The 9,974-nt window shown below is 44.3% G+C and overlaps 1 non-coding gene across 1 annotated transcript; it reads right to left on the bottom strand.

Annotated features, from left to right (window-relative positions):
- Nucleotides 1-2,640: 2,640 nt before the first annotated feature.
- Nucleotides 2,641-2,713, bottom strand: Trnaa-cgc (transfer RNA alanine (anticodon CGC)). Its single transcript has one exon. It is a non-coding gene; the product is annotated as a tRNA-Ala (tRNA).
- Nucleotides 2,714-9,974: the final 7,261 nt, after the last annotated feature.

Here is a 9,974-nt window from a genome sequence, read left to right as displayed (position 1 = left end):
GGCATTTCTAAATACTAACCGGCCGGAGTGGTCGAGCGGTTCTAGGCGCTACAGTCTGGAACCGCGCGACCGCTACGGTCGCAGGTTCGAATCCTGCCTCGGGTATGGATGTGTGTGATGTTCCTAGTTTAGTTTGGTTTAATTAGTTCTAAGTTCTAGGCTACTGATGCCCTCAGAAGTTAAGTTCAAATGGTTCAAATGGCTCTGAGCACTATGGGACTCAACTGCTGAGGTCATTAGTCCCCTAGAACTTAGAACTAGTTAAACCTAACTAACCTAAGGACATCACAAACATCCATGCCCGAGGCAGGATTCGAACCTGCGACCGTAGCTCTCTTGCGGTTCCAGACTGCAGCGCCTTTAACCGCACGGCCACTTCGGCCGGCTCAGAAGTTAAGTCACATAGTGATCAGAGCCATTTGAACTATTTCTAAATACTAGCGGCATGCTTAAACAATATACACAGATCAACCAGAACATTATCACCACAGACCTGCTATTGATCCATCCAGCGGACAGCAGCGTCATCTGGCGAGTGATCACTGTTAGTAAGACCCACGCACGGTGCATATAGTCTCAGCCATCCTGCTGTCCGTGTGTAGCATAGGGAAGGCCCGCGATTTATCTGAGTCAGGTCGAGAGAAGACTGTGATGGCTCGGAGGCTCGGCACGAGCATTTTGAAAACTGCACCACTTGTCGGGTGTTCGGGCAGTGCTACGGTGAGTGTCTTGACGAAACCACGGTGAAACTATGTCCCTCTTTACAGATATCGGACGTCGTAGGCTGTGCAGGCTGGTAAAACAGGACAGGCGGGGAACTGTGTCAAATTTCGTTGCTTGGCAGAGTAGAAACGTGTCTGAACACACAGCGCACCGAACACTCCTAACGATGGGCCTCCTCAGCCGGCGAGCCATACAGGTGCCAGTATTAACACCACTACATCGGCAACTACGACCGAAATGGGCACTTTAACATCGGCACTGGACTTGGAGCAAGGGTAGAGCGTTGCATGGTCTGATGAATCATGATACCTTCTTCATCATGCCGATGGGAGGGCGTGAATCTGTCTCTTCCAGGCGAAGAGTTCCTTGACTCCCGTACTGCGGGACAGAGACGAGCTTGGGGCGGCTACATTACGGTTGGAGGAACATTCTCGTGCGCATCTATGAGTCCAATGGAACTCGTGCAAGGCAAGATGACGTCCTAGGAGCATCCTACACTGATCGCAGACCACGTACATCCCTTCATGACGATCATGTTTCCCGACGGGAGTGGGATTTTTCAACAAGATAATACGCCATGTCGCAAGGTCAGGAGTGTGATTCGAGGAACACAGTGGCGAGTTCCAGTTGTTGTGCTGACCCCCCCAACTCGCCGATCTGAACCCGATCGAACACATCTGGGATGTGACTGAATTTGTAGTCAGAGGTCATCGCCCCACTTCCCAAAATTTACAGTAATAAGGTGACTTGCGCGTGCAGATGTGGTGCCAACTCCCTCCAGGGATCATAACATGTAAACTTTCACGGCCAACGTCTTCATTAATTAAAACTTCCGGGCTGAATTGCCTTCTCCTTCCTCACGTTCCGTTGCCTACTGCGCTACTGTGGGCAACATCTTCCGAGGTGAGCCGGCGACTGGCTGCTAGGCGCTGGAGGTCCCGCTTAAATAGAGCGCTTAGATGGCACCACCACTCATCACGTGCTTTCGACTTCAAAACTATTTATGTCTAGTGCCATCTCTCTCGATTACAGGTAATCGATTGTCACTTCGTTGGCGCAAAGATGACCGCCATATCCTGTCTAGTTTTAAACCTTCTCCTTTTTTATTAAAATTATATTTGTGCTTGTAGATCTCTATAGCTTCTCTATACATGAAGGTATAATAATGTGAGGTCCTAGCTATCACGTTTGTCTCACTAAATTTTATTATGTGATCATCGTCTTTGAAAACGTGTTCCGCTACAGTTGATTTGTCAATTTGTCCCAATCTACAGTTCCTTTTGTGTTCCGTTAGGCGGGTATTAACACTTCTTTTAGTTGTTCCGATATAAACTATGCCGCAGCTAAACGGAATTTTATATACACCTATGGTGGCTAAGGAGTGTGGTGCGTCTTTCACCGATCTTAAACTATCACTAATTTCATTGGTAGGTCGAAAGATTGTCTCCACTTGAAACTTGGCCAAAACTTTCCCAAGACGGTCCGTGATGTTATGAATAAATGGAAGAAAAACTTTTCCAGCCAACGGTTGCTGTTGTCGTGTATTTTCGGACACTTTTGTTCTAGGGTGGAGTGCTCGATCTATCTCGTTGTCAGTGTACCCATTTCTCTTGAAAGCCGTTCGCAAATGGCTTAATTCATCTTGCAAATAAATTGGCTCACAGATGTTATTAGTCCTGTCCACTAAAGTTTTTATGACTCCTCTCTTCTGCCTAGAATGACAATTCTAATCTTTATGTAGGTGGTGGTGGTGGTGGTTAGTGTTTAACGTCCCGTCGACAACGAGGTCATTAGAGACGGAGCGCAAGCTCTGGTTAGGGAAGGATTGGGAAGGAAATCGGCCGTGCCCTTTCAAAGGAAACATCCCGGCATTTGCCTGAAACGATTTAGGGAAATCACGGAAAACCTAAATCAGGATGGCCGGAGACGGGATTGAACCGTCGTCCTCCCGAATGCGAGTCCAGTGTGCTAACCACTGCACCACCTCGCTCGGTCTTTATGTAGGTAACGATCGGTGTGTGTGTGTCTTTCCTGTATACCTTGTGCCCTAAAGTCCCACCTGCCCCTTTAATAACCAATACATCCAAAAAATTCAGTTATCTATTACTCTCTTTCTGCATGGTGAATTGTATCTTTGGATTGAAACTGTTTATGTGCACCAAAAAGTCACTTAGTTCCTCTTCAGCATGATTCCATATCACAAAGGTGTCATCCACGTATCGATAACATTTCAAAGGGCTTTTATTGGCCGACTGCAGCACTTGTTGTTCAAAAAATTCCATAAATAGATTAGCAATAGCTGGGCTCAGAGGGCTATCCGTGGCCACCCCATCAATTTGTTCATAAAACTCGTTGTTATATTGAAAATAAGTCGCGGATGGGCAATGTCGAAACAAAGCTATTATATCAGTAGGAAAGATATCAGATATGTCCCTCCAGGGACCTACTAAGGCCTCATCGCTTCAATGTCACGACGTGTCGCCGCTGTGATCCGTGTCAAAGGTGGTTGTACCGGGTACAGCGTAGGTCGTCGCAATGTTCAGAGAGATCAGGGTAGCAAAATTGGCCATAAACTAATAATGAGAGTCATAGTTGAAAAATTCGGTTATGTAAACTTACAACTTCACAGCTTGAACTTCAAAACAAAATGCCATCACTAAGGAACCAGCTATACCCGTATAATTAATAAAAACTGGACATACGTTATACGGTATGTTTTATTAGAATTAGTCTACACTAGCACATACTGGAATATCTGCTATTCCTTCTGAAACGCACAGTATTGTGATTTATTTGTCTTCCAGAAAGAACCCTACATTCTTTCATTCTGCATCCCTCTAATTTTTGTAATAAAACTGCCACTAATATTTTGTAACTTCTGAGTAGATGAAACGTATCCCAGAAATTACGACAGGTTTTATTATTTTTCTGTTGCTGCTGCTTCTATTACGTTAACCTTTTGTACCGTCCCCACCGTCTAGTGATCAACTATCAAGTTTCTTCATGTGATAATTGAAGCTGTTACTTCATCCCCATTTATTAATTTGTAACTTTTCATCTAATTCCTTATTTTTGCATTCGCTACCTCAATCCTGTGTGATTTCACAATCATATCAATGAAAACTGTTTTTCTCGGTCTCCTACATTGTTGTTTTATCCAATCGTGTCACCTTTTTACAACACCACAGTCTCTGCTTTGCATCTCTATATTTCTGTCCCTTCTCTCTTTTGGGTTTTAATCAACAGTTTGTCATCGATTTCAGCCAAGACACCGACGATCTGTGTTTAAGGCTATGAGGAGGATCATTTGTTTATCAGGATGCTTGTATATTCTACTTCCAAAGGAGAAGGAACATTAGGGTTTAAAATTCGTCTATTATGAAAAAAGCAGCACATATTCGGATGTGCTGCTTTTATAGCAAATAAGATAAGTCTCGTCATTTTCCAACGAACTTCCCTGCTTTCGCATTAATCGATTTAGCGAAACCCACGGGATGTTGTTCAGTGCCTTAACCATTGTCCGAGGTCGCAAGTCTTACCGTCAATGTAAAGTTTTTTGTCGTTTGAGTTGGTTGGTTTTTCTATTTGTTCTATTGCACTCTCTGTTTTCATTCACCTTGTATCGTTAAATAATGCCTAGATTGTCTTGCTCATTTGGTAAAATGTTGTTCTCCATTCCTAAAGTCTGACTGATAGTCTCCGAAGCAGAACCGACTTTCATCAAAAACACAACAGGCATCCACCCTGCCCTCCAATGAGGTATCTCTTGACGTCACTCAAGACACAAGTGGTGGTGGTTTGGGGTCAGTGGAATTCACGCTACGGGGCTTCTGGCTCGGAGCTGTCCTTGAAGTTTGTTGTGTCAGTGTGGTGCCAACTGCTACTCAGATTTCTGTGGCAGACGCAGTACGACGCCAAACACGATGGTCTTCCCTGTTGGTAGCGGCGCGTGGCTGCCCGGAGCCAGGTATTCTTATGGCCGTACATTCTCTTGACAACAGCCAGCGGCAGTCATGTACAGTGACAACATTCCTGTCAATTTTTTTTGCAATATCGTAGAAGAAACGCACACATTCACGTTGCCCTCTTACGTGACCTCGTTCAAACTCACGAAGACCAACCTCAAAGGTCACTAAAGCTCACGATCATTACGGTATGTACACTACTGGCCATTAAAATTGCTACACCAAGAAGAAATGCAGATGATAAACGGGTATTCATTGGACAAATACATAATACTAGAACTGACATGTGATTACATTTTCACGCAATTTGGGTGCATAGATCCTGAGAAATCAGTACCCATAACAACCACCTCTGGCCGTAATAACGGCCTTGATACGCCTGGCCATTGAGTAAAACAGAGCTTGGATGGAGTGTACAGGTACAGCTGCCCATGCAGCTTTAACATGATACCACAGTTCATCGAGAGTAGTGACTGGCGTATTTGTGACGAGCCAGTTGCTCGGCCACCATTGACTAGACATTTTCAATTGGTAAGAGATCTGGAGAAAGTGCTGGCCAGGGCAGCAGTCGAACATTTTCTGTATCCAGAGAGGCCCGTGCAGGACATGCGGTCGTGTATGCTGCTGAAATGTAGGGTTTCGCAGGGATCGAATGAAGGGTAGAGCCACGGGTCGTAACACATCTGAAATGTAACGTCCACTGTTCAAATTGCCATCAGTGCGAACTAGAGGTGACCGAGACGTGTAACCAATAGTACCCCATAAGCTCACGCCAGGTGATACGCCAGTATGGCGATGACGAATACACGCTTCCAATGTGCGTTCACCGCGATGTCGCCAAACACGGATGCGACCATCATGATGCTGTAAACAGAACCTGGATTCATCCGAAAAAATGACGTTTTGCCATTCGTGCACCCAGGTTCGTCGTTGAGTACACCATCACAGGCGCTCCTGTCTGTGACGCAGCGTCAAGGGTAACCGCAGCCATGGTTCAAATGGTTCAAATGGCTCTGAGTACTATGGGACTCAACTGCTGAGGTCATTAGTCCCCTAGAACTTAGAACTAGTTAAACCTAACTAACCTAAGGACATCACAAACATCCATGCCCGAGGCAGGATTCGAACCTGCGACCGTAGCGGTCTTGCGGTTCCAGACTGCAGCGCCTTAAACCGCACGGCCACTTCGGCCGGCCCGCAGCCATGGTCTCCGAGCTGATAGTCCATGCTGTTGCAAACGTCGTCGAACTGTTCGTGCAGATGGTTGTTGTCTTGCAAACGTCCCCATCTGTTGGCTCAGGGATTGAGACGTGGCTGCACGATCCGTTACAGCCATGCTGATAAGATGCCTGTCATCTCGACTGCTAGTGGTACGAGGCCGTTGGGATCCAGCACGGCGTTCCGTATTACCCTCCTGAACCCACTAATTCAATATTCTGCTAACAGCCATTGGATGTCGACCAACGCGAGCAGCAATGCCGCGATACGATAAACCGCAATCGCGGTAGGCTACAATGCGACCTTTATCAATGTCGGAAACGTGATGGTAGGCATTTCTCCTCCATACACGAGGCAATCACAACAACGTTTCACCAGGCAACGCCGGTCAACTGCTGTTTGTGTATGAGAAATCGGTTGGAAACTTTCCTCACATAAGCACGTTGTAGGTGTCGCCACTGGCGCCAACCTTTTGTGAATGCTCTGAAAAGCTAATCATTCGCGTATGACAGCACCTTCTTCCTGTCGGTTAAATTTCGCGCCTGTAGCACGTCATGTTCGTGGTGTAGCACTTTTATTGGCCAGTAGTGCATTTACGGAAAACCTGATTTGCATCCTCATATTGGTTCTATAAGCGCCACTCTTGTGCGACTTGTCGGAAATTTGGATAGACATCATCTTTCAGATGTAGACCCACGCCTACCAATTTAAATTTATGTGTATTAGAGTTGTCAAAAGAAAATAATAGTGCGGAGACACACACACACACACACACACACACACACACACACACACAGAGAGAGAGAGAGAGAGAGAGAGAGAGAGAGAGAGAGAGAGTATATCAAATGAAATGTCGAAAACGGTTCTACATACTTGTAAGCCAGCTGAACCAGGTACGCGAATGGTTCTGCATTCGAAACTGTAACAGCACTCTTAGTGAACAAGTGAAGTAGTAGACAGAGCACCAGAGACGTTTTTGAATGTACACACAATAAAAATCTAAAAATAAAACCAGCAAATGAACAACATTTGAGCAAATTCGCCTACAATGCCTACAAGTACGGCTAGGTATCTTTGGCCGCACAGACAGAAAATATCGAATATCAGCATGTTTAATGTTTTTTATTTCAGTCTTTGATCACAATATGAAGTCTTTAGACGATGACCGGTTTCAGTCCGTAATGACCATCCTCAGATCTTTTTTACACCATGTCCTAAAATCATAAGGCCATAACGCAGGGCCGGCCAAACGCTGGAGTGTGCAGACGTGCGGAAGTGCTGCACATGTGCGCATGTGTGCGACAGGGAGCGACAGCGACATCTGTTATGAACGGCGGAGGCTCCACTTCCCTGTTTATATGGTACAAGCAAGAGGAAAATTGGTCATTAAACCGATTGTTTCAATGTATACTTCCATTTAGGTTTTTTTTTTTTTAAATGTGTGAAGGGCTACGCTCAGCTGAGGTCGATAAAACATAACATTCATCTAACTGTCGGTTATTATGGAGATTTCAGACGGAACTGATGAAAGAGATAGCAATAATGGTATTGGAATAACAGGTGATCATCGAGAGAGCTGCGGTTATCATTCTGTTCAGTGGTCAGTGACACAGAAAGTATGTGGGGGTAACTGAGGGCACCGAGAAATAGTTATAAGAAACCTTGCATTAGTTTAATGTTATTTGAAATCATGACTTAGGTTCGTTGGAAGTCGCTAAGTGCTCTCCTTCTTAAATACTAGCTCAAAAACATTACGCGTATTTACGTGCCGTCAGTCAAGCTGCCTTAATAAAAACCCACGGTTGTTAACTGTATTACATGTCTTACTGGGTTAAACTGTTAACATAAAATTAGATGTCTCAATGAGTAGACTGTGACAGTATTTTAAATGTTTAATACGCGAAATACCTTCCCTTGGTTGGCTTGCAAGCTGTGGAAAGAGCATTAGATTGCACCGGTACAGAGTATCCCAACAAGTGGATAAAGCGACATCTGTGTGTAGAAACATGCACTACATGAACGCTGACGGCTGCGGCGTGCTCGCTGTGACCCGGAAGTTGCACACGTGCACGAGCACCGCACGCGTGCAGAATTTCTGGCCGGCCCTGCCATAACGGCATCGTCAAAACATATAAATGGTTCAAAAATGGTTCAAATGGCTCTGAGCACTATGGGACTTAACATCTGTGGTCATCAGTCCCCTAGAACGTAGAACTACTTAAACCTAACTAACGTAAGGACATCACACACATCCATGCCCGAGGCAGGATTCGAACCTGCGACCGTAGCAGTCGCGCGGTTCCGGACTGTGCGCCTAGAACCGCTAGACCCCCGCGGCCGGCAAAACATACAAATATAATCAGCATAGCATCGTCATATAGATCTAAAATAAGGTGTAGAATAGGCCGCATCGTCCACACAGTCATTGAATAATGACTGTGTGGACGAGCCGGCCTGGTTGGCCGAGCGGTTCTAGGCGCTACAGCTTGGAACCGCCCGACCGCTACGGTCGCAGGTTCGAATCCTGCCTCGGGCATGGATGTGTGTGATGTCCTTAGGTTAGTTAGGTTTAAGTAGTTCTAAGTTCTAGGGGACTGATGACCTTGAAGTTAAGTGCCATAGTGCTCAGAGCCATATGAACCATTTTTTTTGTGTGTACGATGGCCGGCTGGGGTGGACGAGCGGTTCTAGGCGCTAGAGTCTGGAGCCGCGCGACCGCTACGGTCGCAGGTTCGAATCCTGCCTTGGGCATGGATGTGTGTGATGTCCTTAGGTTAGTTAGGTTTAAGTAGTTCTAAGTTTTACGGGACTGATGACCTCAGCAGTTAAGTCCCATAGTGCTCAGAGCCATTTGAACCAATCCTGTTGACTGGATGAGGTGCTTTTGTGGACGATGCGGCCTATTCTACACATTATTTTAGATCTATACGACGACGCTAAGCTGATTATATTTATATGTTTTGACGATGCCATTATGGCCTTATCACTTTAGGACATGGTGTAAAAATATCTGAGGATGGTCATTACGGACTGAAACCGGTCATTGTATAAAGAATTCATATTGTGATCAAAGACTGAAATAAAAATCGTTTGATAGTATTGGATCACTGTTTGTATACGCCACCATGCCGCAGTTGGTGGAATATCAGTATGACATCCTAAACTAACTTTATGAGCAATTCTATTCTACAAAAAAATAAAACAAGATCTAAAACGTATTAAACAAACCATGAATATAACAAAAGCTGCACAATACTTCAGAAATCCGTTTAATATACCTTTCACATAAAATCTCATACGCTTTGCGTTATTAAATATGAATGTAGCAGCACGTAAAATAAATTTTGTTTATAAAGCAATATTGATGTAAATCAGCTTAAGCAACATATATAAGTTTTAGTGCAGCGTATAGCTGTCTTAGATAATTTTATTTATCTAATTAACTGTATAGATCTTAAAGTATTAAATACACGGGCTGTGTATGAAAACATATTTGTCACAATTACTCGTATTTTATTACATGGTTCGACACATGTCGTGTTCGCTTTATCAGCTGTAATTAATTTTACTCATTTCCACTGCCTGACCGTACGGAAAGTGGAAAAACTTCCAACAAAAGTTTTTAAAAATAGTTTGCAAAATTTTCTGCTCGTTTTCTTCGATATTATGTGATTCATGATTTAAAAGAAGGTAACCATTTTTCATAACAAGAAGATTTTCAGAATTTCAAGACAAAAGTATTTAAAAAGGATAGTTGACCAATGTCTGCAACGATATTATTGTCGTCGGTATTGCCTGTGCCTATATCTTCATCTCAGACAAGTACTTCTACCCAACGTCCTCAGTTACTCGTTCTCTGTCTTCCTCTACAGTTTTTATCCTATGGATTCGTCCAATACAGTTGAAGTTAGTCCCTCATGCACTACCACATGTCCTGTGGCTTGATCCCTTCTTCTTGTCAAATTTTTCCACATGTTACACTGCTAAATGATTCTGATCTTACAAGTCTATCTAGTTTTTCCAGCATCTCGAACGATTCGATTATATATATATACACTCAACTTATCT

Source organism: Schistocerca serialis, chromosome 8 (assembly GCF_023864345.2).
Source record: "Schistocerca serialis cubense isolate TAMUIC-IGC-003099 chromosome 8, iqSchSeri2.2, whole genome shotgun sequence".
NCBI lineage: Eukaryota > Metazoa > Arthropoda > Insecta > Orthoptera > Acrididae > Schistocerca > Schistocerca serialis.
This window is presented reverse-complemented; position numbering and strand designations above follow the sequence as displayed.